Here is a 13,290-nt window from a genome sequence, read left to right as displayed (position 1 = left end):
GAATTAAACAACTAGATAATTACAACACCAGTCAATATGTAAGAATTGGAGAGGCATAGGAAGAAGTAGGGCCTCATAGGAACTTCTAGAGAATGGGAAGTCTATTTTGATCTAATAGAATTTACCTTGTATTTGCTTTGCAATTTTTTAAACTATATCCATTTTACACACTTGTCCTTTGGCATATTATCTTTCACAACAAAAATACAAAGTAGAAATAGCTGAAACTTCACCTCCATCCTAAGCTAACCCTGTGTCATGGGTTCCAACAATTAAATATCCACATCCTCCCTTAACAACAAAATGGGACAAACAAGGGGCTCCCTTCTGTATGACTTTTTCTCTGCTCTGTTATTGCCCATAATTTCCCACCAGAACAAGCTTATTAGCATATTCATTACCTCATACATTTTTTTTTCTGTGATGAAACAGCCTAAAAGCTACTGTCTTTGTATTTCTCAAATTCCAAAGCAACCCTTTACTTCAAAGTTAAATATCCTGTAAAACTGCACATTCTCCCCCAAAGAACATTCTGGAATGTTAAGCTGAAGCCAGCCTGGTGCTCAAGGCTCTGTTACACAGTACAGAATAGAGAGGCAAGTCAAGTATGGCACACTGAGGGCTGAAGAACCGCCGGTGAGGAGTCCATTCAGATTTTCTAGCAGAGACGGGGACTGGGTTGAGAAGAAAGTAGAATCCTTCAGTAAACCAGGCTAATTGGCCAAACCAATCCGATCAAAGCTACCTCCCACTCCTGGCCACGCCCATCCCGTCAGCCCAGAAGATGCTCTCACACACCTCCGGCTGCCAGCTGGAAAGGTGAAGGACAGTGGCCTAGGACTCACAACCCCTCTACGTCTGCTTCCTCCACTGCAATACTCATGTCGGTCTAGATTTTCTCTCTTTCTATCATGGAAGGAAGTGGCACCAAGACTACAAAGCTGGTTCTCAGACAGCACATGGAGGAAATGATGTCATTCCATGTCAGTCACTTACCCCTTGAGCCTTTCAACTCCCTGACTCATTGCTTCCTATCCCATGCCGGGGCTGGAACCAGGGAAACATGGAAATAGTATTCCTGCTTTCAGATCTAAAGAAAAAAAACTGGCATCTCACAGCTCCAACATCACACACTGAAAGCACCATGAGGTAAATCACCGGAGAACTGCAGTCAAAGAGAAACAGGCCCTCTAGTTCCCGTATCACCTTATGCGCAAGCAGCATCTCAGAACACGTGATAGTCTGTATGTACAAGATGATAAAGCCTCCAATGGGTTCGATAGGATCAGAAAGCTTCATAATTCAAAAACAAATGACACTAACAGACTGCTTGAGCAAGATGGCAAAAGAGTTGACCCCCTGGAGAAAGAGTGACGTGATAAACTCTGAATCTCTTCTGACAACACCAGAGAAAACTGGGCACACTGGCCCTGTTTCCTGGTAGGATGCATGCAAAGGTTGTTTTCCAATACCCACGAAGAATCAGCCCAAAGAAGATGAGTCATTGCCTTTTCCATGGATTTATGGTCCCTACAGTTTGTATTTGGCTTAGCTTTACAGGTGTCCCTCTCAGGAACACAAGAGCCAGCTCTTTGTCTATGAGGTAATGTGAATAATGCAATTCTATTACATTGAGAGATAAAGTATATTCCAGAAACTATTGAACATGCTTTCCAAATGTTTCTAACAGCATTTAAATTTTATCTCTGTGACCTTTTGGACAAGTTGTTTATCTTTCCAACACTTCAAAACTGTCTTCCATAAAATGGAATAGGAATACATACTTTGCCAAGGCAGTAATCAGCACCTAATACATCAACCAGGGAATAATAGTTAGCAGAGATATTAATGCTCCCCTGGTGCCAGACGATCACAAGATATTGAGAGCATGGGCAGCAATTGTCAGAACTGGTAAGTTCAGAAAGAAATACATTTGTAACAAGAACTCTGGAGAAGCTAATGTGGAAAATGGATATTCCTGGAAGAGAGAATCCCACAATGTAATTGGTGGTGTGGGAAGTGCTGCCTCCTGGCATCTCAGTGTCTCAGCCGGGCTGCAGGTGCCATCCTCACGGCCCTGTTCTGGACTTGCGTCTTCTGGTTTTTACTTTCATGAATCCATGACTCCTCCTGAAACAACAAGTGAAGTGCTGGTGTTACAACCCCATTGACAAGAATTTGGGAAGGAATGTTTTCTGAGGAATAGGGTTAAGTAACTTCTCTGGGCTTAAATGTTCTCTTCCGATAAAGCAAATGTAGCAAACCAGATGTGCTCAAATGCCTTTTTCATGGTGGAATCCTACTTGCAAACAAAATGAACTTTAAAAACACACTCTTCAAGAATTGGAAAAACTGCTGCTTTTTTTTCTTCTTTTTTTTTTTTTTTCTTTTGTAAGCCGGGATGAAGAGGACAGCATCACCATCGTCACTTCCTGCTCAGCCGCTCCTTCACTTCTCACTGCCATTCCCTCTTCTGGCGTCTGTAGAAGGCAGAGGCCTCAGGACAGCAGAGCTAAATCCATAGAACAACATCCCAGAGCTTCTGTCCAACCAATGAATTCTGAATCTGTAAGTGATGGGTCTGTGATGAGGGTCAGGAATCCTTTCAACATGTATGGAAAGCAGCTCACTGAGTCACCACTTCAGTGTGTAGGGCCTCGTTGAGCCCTCGCAAGCAGTCCTGTACGAGTGACCCTTCACTGTTGGACAGAAATAGAAAGCAGTCTCTGAATGCTCACCTGGACATACGCCATTCAAAAGTGAAATACTAGACAAACATGGGCACAGAAAGCACTAGCCAAGCTTGATAATTCAAGAGATGTTCTTGTTGTGGAGTGTTTCCTGTTGAGACAATGACCATCTGATGTATGTGTGAGCTGTAGCTACCACCATCCAGGAGATAACTGCCGGATGAATAAATTCCTCCAGGCGAAAGAGATCAATTAGAGCATGACGGTAAAGCTTTACAAGTATAATGGAACAAGCCCAAGAGCTGATCTCAAAGATTATGACTATTCTGGAAAAATAGGTGCTGCGGTTGGCCAATTATGACATCATAAATCCAAGTAGGTAGTGAAATATTGCTGCAAGTCTATAAACCATATGATTATTCAAAAATATGAGTTTTATGGCTATTTACTCCACATATTGAAACATTTGTAATAATTTTTTAAGGGCCTCAAAGACATTTACGTTTCTAATCTTGGGACTGAGAATCAGGCCCAGCCAAAACAAGCCCGTGGAGACCATTTTGTCAGTCGGGCCCTAAAACATGGGTTGATCCTACAATACGAATTTCCATCAAAGACCATCAAAGACTCTGTTGCTTAATGAAAATGAATAATTCCCCAAAGTAATAAATTCTTATATCACAGAGCAAAATAATATATTTGAGTAATAATTAAGACAACTACAAGAGAAAATTCCAAATTGAGTTACGGCCCCAGTGAAGACCTGAATGGATGTCAGAGTGGTAGCCCTATGCATAGTTGCATTCACAAAAGTTGTGTTTTGCGTCATTTAACTATCATTTGGCCATAGAAGACAGTTGATGTCTAGGCCAGCTATATATTTTCTACTTTTTTAAAGGTTGCTTTATTTCACTTGAATATCAGAGTTACATCAGAGAAACAAAGAGAAAGATCTTCTATTCACTGGATCACTCCCCAAAAGCCTGCAGCAGCCACAGCTGACCTAGTCCAGAGCCTGGAACCAGGATCTCCCTGCAGGTCTCCCACATGGGTGCAGGGGCCCAAAGCTTTGGGCCATCCTCCACTTTTTCCTCAGGCAATTAGCTCCCACATGGGATGCTGTCACTGCAGACAGAGGATTCGCGTGCTATGCACCACTCTGTCCCCTCAACAATTTTAATTTACAAACTGATTCCTCCCAAAAGGCAGCTGGATAAACTGAATCCTCTTTAAAATATTTGAACTAAGAAATCCCGAAATAATTCTTACATTTTAATGGAAGTAAACGTAGTGGCTCTTCCAAGATGATGTGCTACAACTATGTAGCAGAGTAATAAGGAAGTAGAGAAGATAATGTGGTGCGAAGTTCCTTTTAAGGACAGAAAGAAGCAAACATTTGGAGCACAGAACAGTCATAGCAAAAAGTGTTCCAGAGAAAACATGCTTAAACTCCTGCACTTAAGGTCTTGAGAATCGCCTTAAGTTCAGGGATCTAAGACTTCCGTTTAACAGCAGGTCATAGAAGATGGGAGCAAGGGGAGAAACCAGAGTAGTTCATGCCCAACTTACCACTAATCAATAACTTTGATATGTATTCATTCCCGCACATTATTGGAATTGTTATTAGAAATATGATTGTTCAGGTGCTACATCTGCCTGTGAAAATCCAGGACTTTAATTTCACTTTGTCAGTTGTTCCTGGTAAAATCCCACTGATGTTTCTGAAAGAAACTGTAAACTGTAGAAAGAACTGTAAACTGTAAACTGTAGAAAGAACTGTAAAACTCAACAGGAACAACCAACATCCCAAAATAGCTGAATCAATCTGGAGGAGGAAAAAAAGAAGCTATAACCATCATACTCTCTAACGTGAAAATGTGTTATAGAGCTATAGAATTAAAACAGTCTGGTACTGCTGTAAAGACAGACCTATGGCCCAATGGAATCCACCAAACATTTCAGAAATAAACCCATATACAAAGATGGCCAATCTTCATTTAACAAAGGTGTCAAGAATACACAATGGAAAAATGACAGCATCTTTAAAAGATAATGTTGGGGAAATTGGCTATTCACATGGGAAAGAATAGAGTTGCATCCTTTCTTATTCAATACAAAAGCCAACTTGGAGTAAAAACTTAAATATAAGATTTGAAACTATAAAATTTCTAGGAAAAAATCTTCAGAACACTGGTATTGGTATGACTGCATAAATATGACTCCACAACTGCAGTCAAAAGAACAATTGTCAAGTGGGACTATACCAGACTAAATGATTTAGCCCAACAAAGGAAGGCAACAAAAATGGGAGAAAAATATTTGTGGATTGTATGTTGTAGAAAGAACAAGATGTGGCTCCTCAAGCTCATGCAGATGTTTAAGCTCCAGCATCTTATGCTAACACGAATTGATTAAGAGTGAAGCATTGGTCCAATTATAACACCTAATAGTTGAATCTTGTGGGAAGTCATCAGTAACTGGAGGCGTGCCCTTGACGTACAGCTCTGGAGAGAAGGCTGGTTATATGAGAAGAGCTTTTGCCCAGTGCCTCTATGCTTCTCCACTGGCTGTGTGATCATTCCTCCATACACACTGTGCCATTCATAGCTTCCTCCAGACACCACTTAGTCTTGGATTGTGAACTTCCAACCCATGAGCCACAACAAGCTCTCTTCCTTCATAAATTGCCTCTCTTGGATATTTCTGTTGAACTAATGACAAACTTGTTATTAACTGCATGTGAAGATGTGGAAGCACCTGTAGGATTGGTTTATGGGAAGAGTGTGTAGGCACTGGGAAAGTCAAAAAGCTAAACCCAATTCAGGCTCATCAGTCAGTTCTAGCCAGAAATGCAAATCACATACCTGGGAAAACATGTTGGATCCTGCAGGAAATGCACCCTCAGAAGCAACTGCAAGTGTGCCTCTTGGAGTGTAGCCTACATTGCAGCCGTAGTCAACTTCTGACTATCCTGCCTATCCACTGCTCCCTTGTAGCAGGTTCAATAAATCTCTGTCACTCTGTCAGACTGCTCTGATGAATTTGTTCACCACTGTTACATCAGCCTCAATGGGTCACATTACACAACAGGTTGAAAGAATTCAGAGGAACAGGCTGGATAAAGCATAGAGTGTTGTCAGCAGAGAATTTTGGCTGATTTTGATGAAAGTTTAAAATTGGAATGCTTATTTTTTTTAATTTTTTTATTGTTAATAACATTGTATTATGTGATACAGTTTTATAGGCACTGGGATTCCCCCCACCCCTCTCACAACCCTCCCCCCATGGTGGATTCTTCCACCTTGCTGCATAACCACAGTTCCAGTTCAGTTGAGATTCCTTCATTGCAAGCTTTTAACTGACTGGGACTTTACTCTGTTAGCTCTACCTTCAGACCAGAGAAAGTCTCCCCAAGAAGCCGCTGAACTTATCTGGACAATAAGATGCTGGACTCTATGCTAGGTATATGCTTGCAAAGATGGAATGCTTATTAAAAAGTGGACCATAAAGGCCAGGCTGATAAGTTTTCAGGTAGAAATGAGAGCTATAGTGCAAATTACATGTGAAGACTAACCATGTAAACAGTGGCAAAAAGAAAAAAACAAAAGTTGGGTTTCTGTGTCTATGAAACACCAGGGGAGGATGAAATTGGAGATGGTGGACTCATTTGTTTAGCAGAGAAGATTTTGAGGAAGCCAGGTCTTCAGGTTTCAGTACGCATGTTACTGGCTGCTGTTACTAAATGGTACAAAGAGACTCGGGAGCAAAAGAGAGCAGAGGAGAAAGATTTGTAAGATTTATAGGCTGTCCAGTGGAAGGACAGAGAAAAAAGCCTATCTGATACAGAACAGTGAAATTGAGAAATAATGCTTGAAAAAATAGTGTGAGATGCTTGCAGGTGGCTGTGTAAATGGTAAAGACAGTCCAAGAATGGCCCTTATCATGTTTCAGAGATCTTGGAGGCTTCCCTTCCCATCACAGGTCCAGGAGCCTGGAAGAGAAAGCTCTGAATTCCAACATGCTGGCAAGTTCTCAGAGATGACTGCAGCTCTGAGTCAGCAGGTCCTGGCACAGCTCCAGCTGGTGGCAGCTCTTGGAATCATCTGCGTGATTCTAGTTCTGCAATCTGCAGAATGCACGCGTTATGGGATCATGGCAGCTTCTGCTGAGATTTCAAATGAAAGCCTGGGATGCCAGATGGGGTTGTGCTGTGAGGTTGAGGTTGATGCTAATGGAACTGCAGAAGAGACCTCAGAAAAGCACTCACCAGTAATGTGATAACACCTATTGGGCAAATGTTGCAAGCAGTGTGCTAGGAAAAAGAAGCTACAGACATCAGCATGAAGCCTCACAGAGGAACTGTGTGGGCAAAAGCCGACAGAGTATGGAGGAACAGAGGCCTCCACTCAGATTTTAAAGGATGTTTCATAATGAGGTTCACACAGAGATTGGTTACAGGGACAGAGCTACTGCCAACAGTCTGTATCAGAACAGAACCTCATAGATGAGGCTGTGCCCTATGAGAAGTGAAGCAGGTTTGGCCAGCAAAGTTGTAGAGGTGGAGCTGCCCAAGCCATGTGAGATCAGCCCTCGTCATAGTCCTCCAGGAAGCTGGGAATGAAGATGCAACTGCTAATTTGGGGTCTTGCTTTAGCCTGATTACTCTTTTGTATTTCCCTGTCTCCTCTTTTCGTACTGGAAATATACATCCTGCACCTGTCCTGCCATTGTATCCTGAAATGTATAGCAATCTGAAAAGTGTAAAAGTCCTCCAATGTATGCAACAGCTGGGGCTGGACAACAAAGTTGGGATCTGGAGGCACCACCTGAAGTCTCCCACATGAGTGGCAGGAACCAAACACTTGGGCATTTACCTGCGACTGCCCGTGATGTACACAAATTGGGAGCCTGAACTGAGAATTGGCGCTTTCACATGGGTTATGAGCAACTGAACTATTCCTAATCTCCCTCCCTCCCTCAAATCCCTGCCTCCTTTCCTTTCTTTTTTTCCTTTAATTTTTGCAATAACATTTTTTTGCAATTCATAGACACAGTTTAAGGACACAATGATATTTCCCAGCCTACCCTCCCTTCTACCCTCTGTTTTTTCTTTCATTTGATTTTTTTTAATAATGACATACTTTTTTCTCTGGTTATAATCAAAAGCTTAAATATCCACTAAATAAACAATTCAACAAGTAGTAAGTAGAGAGGCCAGCACCACTGCATAACAGGCTAAGCCTCTCTCTGCCTGCAGTGACAGCATCCCATATGGGGAGCCAGTTCATGTCCCAGATGATTCATTTCCAACCCAACTCCTTCCTGGTGACCTGGGAAAGCAGCAGAGGATGCCTCAAGTTCTTGAGCATTTGCAATCACATTTTTCAAGTCTTTCAAGCAACCACACATTTCAAGTAGTGTAAATACATTTTAACTCATACTGAAAAAAATTTGTAATATCAAAATGTCACTTTGTTCGCAAATATTACTTATTTATATTATGTATTATTCTTATCTATTGAGGAATAGTGAGTTTTCCACTTACTAATTCGTTTTTGGGGGGATCTTTTAAAAAATATTTACTTACTTTACTTGAAAGTCAGAATTTCAGACAGAGAGAGAGAGATGTTCCATTCATTGGTTCACTCCCCCAAATGGCTGCAAGTGGCCAGAGTTGAGCTGATCCAAAGCCAGGAGCCAGGAGCTTCTTCCAGGTTTCCCAAATTGGTGCAGGATCCCAGAGTTTTGGGTCATGCTCTACTGCTCTCTCAGGCCACAAGCAAGGAGCTGAATGGAACGTGGAGTAGCCAGGATGTGAACTGGCACCCATATGGGATCCTGGCTCTTAGAAGGTGAGGATTTAGCCACTGCGCCATTGCACTGGACCCCTACTTTCTTTTTTATTCTAGCTCCCACACATAATGAAAAGAATGTGGAATTTGTCTTTCTGTGCCTTGTCTATTTCACTCAAGGTGATATCCTCCAGTAGCAACTATTTTGATGCAAATAATAGAATTTAATTTTTGTAACAATAAAATTTAATTGTACATACATATTATCTGTTTATCTAATGGTGGACATCTTGGTTGATTCCATATTTTTCTATTTTGAAAGTTTTTGGTTTTTGATTTATATAAAGTGATTAAATCTCGTAGTTTCATGATACATATTTAAAAGCACAGGAGCTTCCCCCTCCCTGCTTCCCCACTTTCCTCTCTATGTACTCCCTTATTATTTTTTCACAAATTATTACAATATCCTATTCATCCACCTCACTATAACAAGTGTAACTTCCCAATACTTAAAGGGGCCACGGTATAGCAAATAAAGGAAAAAAGAAAAAAGATTACATGTAATTAAGCTAAAGTGAAAAATGAACATCCTGCTATTAATGAACTCTTAGGAACAGTGTTACTATAACCTTGGTGGTGCAGGTGTCTTTAATACAATGTGTTCATGATTTTAGGCATAGACTCAATGAAGGGTTTGCTGGATCATAGAGCAGGGCTCTTTCTGGTTTTCTAGGAATCTCCAATCTGTTTCCCACATGTGTTAATTTATAGTCTCACTCACTGCATATGAGTTCCCCTTTCTCCACTTACTCCTCAGTATCTGCTCTTGCTTGTCATTCTAAGAGGGATGAGGTGGCATCTCATTGGAGTTCTGGTTTGCATTTTCCTGATGGCTAGCGACGTTGAATGCTTTTTTTTCATGTAGCTATTGGCCATTTAAATTTCTTCTTTTGAAAAGTGTCTTTTGAGATCCTTGGCCCATTTTTTTCAAAATGGATTAGCTTTGTTATTGTTGAGTTTTTTTGAGTTGCTGATAGATTCTGGGTATTAAAACTCTGTTCATTAAACAGCTGGAAAGTATTTTTCCCGTTTTGTGGGATGTATCTTCACTCTATTGATAGTTTTCTCTTATGTACAAAAGCTTCTAAGTTTGATGTAATTTTATCTGCCCAGATTTGCTTTTATCCAAGAAACTTTCATCTGCACAAATGTCTTTAAATATACCCCCCACATTTCCTTCCTGCAAATTCATAACCTAAGATCTTAAATTTAGATCTTTGACACATCTTGAGTAGATTTCTCAGTATGGTGAAGCATAGAGATGTATTAATTTTTTAATGACAAGTATTTTTATTTTTGATGATTTTAAGGGCTACAAGAAGGTGGGTGAGACCATTATTTCCACATTTTCTCTCTCTCTCTTTTTTTTCCTTCCTGTGTCTGGGTAAAAGGGGAGATAAGGGGAAAAGCCACACCCACCCTCCCAAATACCTCTCCACCCTGGGACATCCACCTGACACCACCCCAGAGTCCCCGATGTGGGGCATACTCTGAGGGTCCTGCTCAAGAGGTTTTAATAATTCAACAGTCCTGAGCTATTGTCTGTTTCACCACTCCAAATATGATGAAATCTCTCCAGAATCCACTGGTTGACATAGTCCACCTTAGAGTCTCCGTTTGCCCAGATTTTCACTGCCATCACTTGGTTGGAGTAGTTGTTCAATTTGTTCTTTCCTCTGTCCTATGCCATGTTCTCTGCAGATTCCAATAAACTACCATATCCTCCATGTGCACCTGGACATGCTGTCCACTGCTCCATCTTTAAACCACTGAAGAGGCCCAGCTCTAACACATGCATTCCATGATCAGACCATGGAACCTGCAATTCTCCTCAGGGTTGGAGTTTTGAGATCAGCAATTCAGTTGGGAGGATCCCCATAGAAACTTCATCTGATGTGATCCCAGACCTGGTTCTTGTGTGTGCTTGCCAACACAGGGTTAGGCACACACAGTTCATTGTCCCAATTAGCTTATGCACATGCTGGTGATTGCAATTACTGAGTCGGTTCTGTCCCTAGCCCTGCCTTCCACACAAACCAATGGGTGCTGCAGCCCAGCCTGATCCTGCACACCACACACACAACCCTCACACAAACCAATGGGAGCTGCAGCCTAGTCAGAATGACCCAAAATAACCCCACCCCAGGCATACCCCCTGCCCTGATTCCCATGCTTGCCAGTATATGCAGCATACTGCTCCAATCTGTCCCATACCCCATTAAGCTCTCATACATGTCAGTGGACATTAAAGTCTAGATCAATCCAACCAGCCCCACTATCCAACCCACAGAAGTGTCAGCAGGTACCACTCTGTGTCTAGCCGAAATCAGACCTCCCCTAGAGTGGGAGCAGGGGGTCTGCTGACCAGAACCCCACTGCCTGTGACAGGTCCCAGGGACCCCTATCCAGGTACTCACCACCTGGGTTTGTACTGAGGAGCTCTGGTCTCCCTGATGGTGGGCTCTCAAAAGGTCAGTTTCTTGCTAGACACGTGCTCAGTTTTCTGCCTTGCCTTTCTCTCCTGGGCCAAGATCCATTCAAAGTAACTATACAAGACATCTCTGGCCGTGGACTTGTACTTGGGGAGAGCTCCACTTCTACTGCTCTTTCATTGTTATTCCAACGACCCCGGCCCCTTTACTGGGGTGAGATAGATTAGTGAAGATCTTTGTAGGCATAGTCTTAGCCCCTAAAGTGCATGGCTGTTTACCCCTACTGTAGATATTGACTCTGCAGTCTGAGGTCAGCATCCTCTGTCAATCAGATTCTGCAGAACCAACCTGGGAAGCACTGGAGGATTTAAAGCTGCTTTTCAAAAAGCAAATAAGTGCTTTCTATGTGTTCCCCCACATCTTGTCACCCATTACCATCTTTGCAGCTACCAGGATGGGGACCTAAGAACATCATCGTGCAGGCTTATAGAATCAGGCCTATTGTTAAGCAGGCTTTTCAACTTGAGGTTAAAACAAATTTCAGAACATTTTGAATCAGACAGAGGCCTACATCTAGCATGCTCTCACCCTCACTTCCTCCCTCTGTGGTCTTCAGTGCACACCTGGATGCCACCTGCTAGCCATAGGTGTCCTCATTTCAGTACTCCCAGCACATGCTGTTCTGACTAGCGCGTCCAAGTACAAAACCAGGACATATTTGAACTGGCAGGAGTCCCAGAACTAGCATGGTGTAGGAAATGGGGAGGCTGAGCAGAGATGTTTCTGTTTCTGCCACCTTGGATACGAGGATTCTTTTCAGCACCAGAACTTGCTACACCACAGCCTGTCTGCCTGCCTTAAGCTTTGGAATGGAGACAATTAGCCTATGGACCATCTTTGCATCTGTGCTGGCTCCTGCTCCACGTTGAGCATGCAACTAGCTTCTCAACTAGCTTTGTATTCTTTGTTTCCCAACTAGGGGTCTTCAGATTCCAGGAGGCCTTGAACATGCAAACTTGTATGACAACCAGACCAACTTCTGCCACGGCAACTTGGATGACCCGGACTATCTCTTTGTGGATCCCACCCCTCCAGGAACCCCTTTGTTTCAGCAAGAAGCAGCCAGAAGTCATCATCGCCCTTTACCCCTGCAGAAGTAGGATGTGGGATTTCAAGAGGTGGGGTCTGAGACCATCCAGGCCTGTTGAGGTCTTGGCCACACCTTCAGGTGGGCAGCACCAGCACTGCCCACACATTTCCTAAGTGATCAAGAGACCACCAATGGGGAACATCTTACCTGTAGGTTCCCACCTAACAAAGAGGGGTCAGGGAATGCTTAAAATCCCAAAACCCTTCCTCAAACCTTTGGTGTCTCTCTCTCCCTCCCCACCTCCTGGCATTCTCTAGGGAGGTGCTTTCCCCTCCCCTCTCCCTTCCCTGCTCATCTGGTCCCTTCACAAATAAACGTTTCTGTCTGCAACAGATTCCCAGCTTTTTATTTCTATACTAAGCTGAGAAAAGAATCCACCAGGCATTTCTGGTAACAGCCATGCCTGCCCCAGTCCTGGTTCTCAGGCTCACCTGTTAAAGCGGCAATCCAAGAGGGAGGTGCCCACTGTTTCCCTACTGGGCCCACTCCCACATCGTACACTTCCCAGGTGGTTCTGCAGTTTAACTTGACAGTTTTTCCCCCACGCCAGTATCTGCCAAATGATGCTGCAGCAAAGCCCATCCAACCACACAGACTCTGGCTTATGCATGCACCAGTCAGAACAGTCAACCCAGCCTGGCATTCCCCTGATCCAGCTTACATCAGGCCTACAGGTGTTGTAGCCCGCCCTGGTCTGCTGCCATTCCAACACACGCTGCCCAGTGGGAGAGGTAGCCAAGTAGGGGAGCCCCTTGCAGCCCCACTATTGGCTTTGCCCACTACTCCGGGGTCTCACATGTGCTGATTGGGTACTGCAGCCCAGTCTGGCATGGCCCGCCTCACCTCAGTATTTGCCAGTGAGTGCTATAGTCTGGCCACCTCAATTTCCAGCTCCCACTGGTAGGGACTATAGCCTACCCCAACCCAGCCAGACCCAGTTCCAACCTTCATCTGAACTGGCTTGTGTTGCGGGCCAAATCTACCTGATCTACACTCCATCCTGGTTCTCAGGTTCGCCAGCGGGTGATATGAACTGGATCAGCCTGGTTAACCCCCAGTTTGTGCCAAGCATGTGTCAGTTACATTCCCTGGCCTGGTCTGGGCTGTTCCCTTTCTTGATTCTTGAGCTCACCTACAGGCACTGTATCCTACCAGAGGAGTTTCCC

This window comes from Ochotona curzoniae, unplaced genomic scaffold (genome assembly GCF_017591425.1).
Source record: "Ochotona curzoniae isolate NIBS_2020 unplaced genomic scaffold, NIBS_Ocur_1.0 scaffold_3171, whole genome shotgun sequence".
Lineage (NCBI taxonomy): Eukaryota > Metazoa > Chordata > Mammalia > Lagomorpha > Ochotonidae > Ochotona > Ochotona curzoniae.
Note: the sequence above shows the minus strand (reverse complement) of the source record.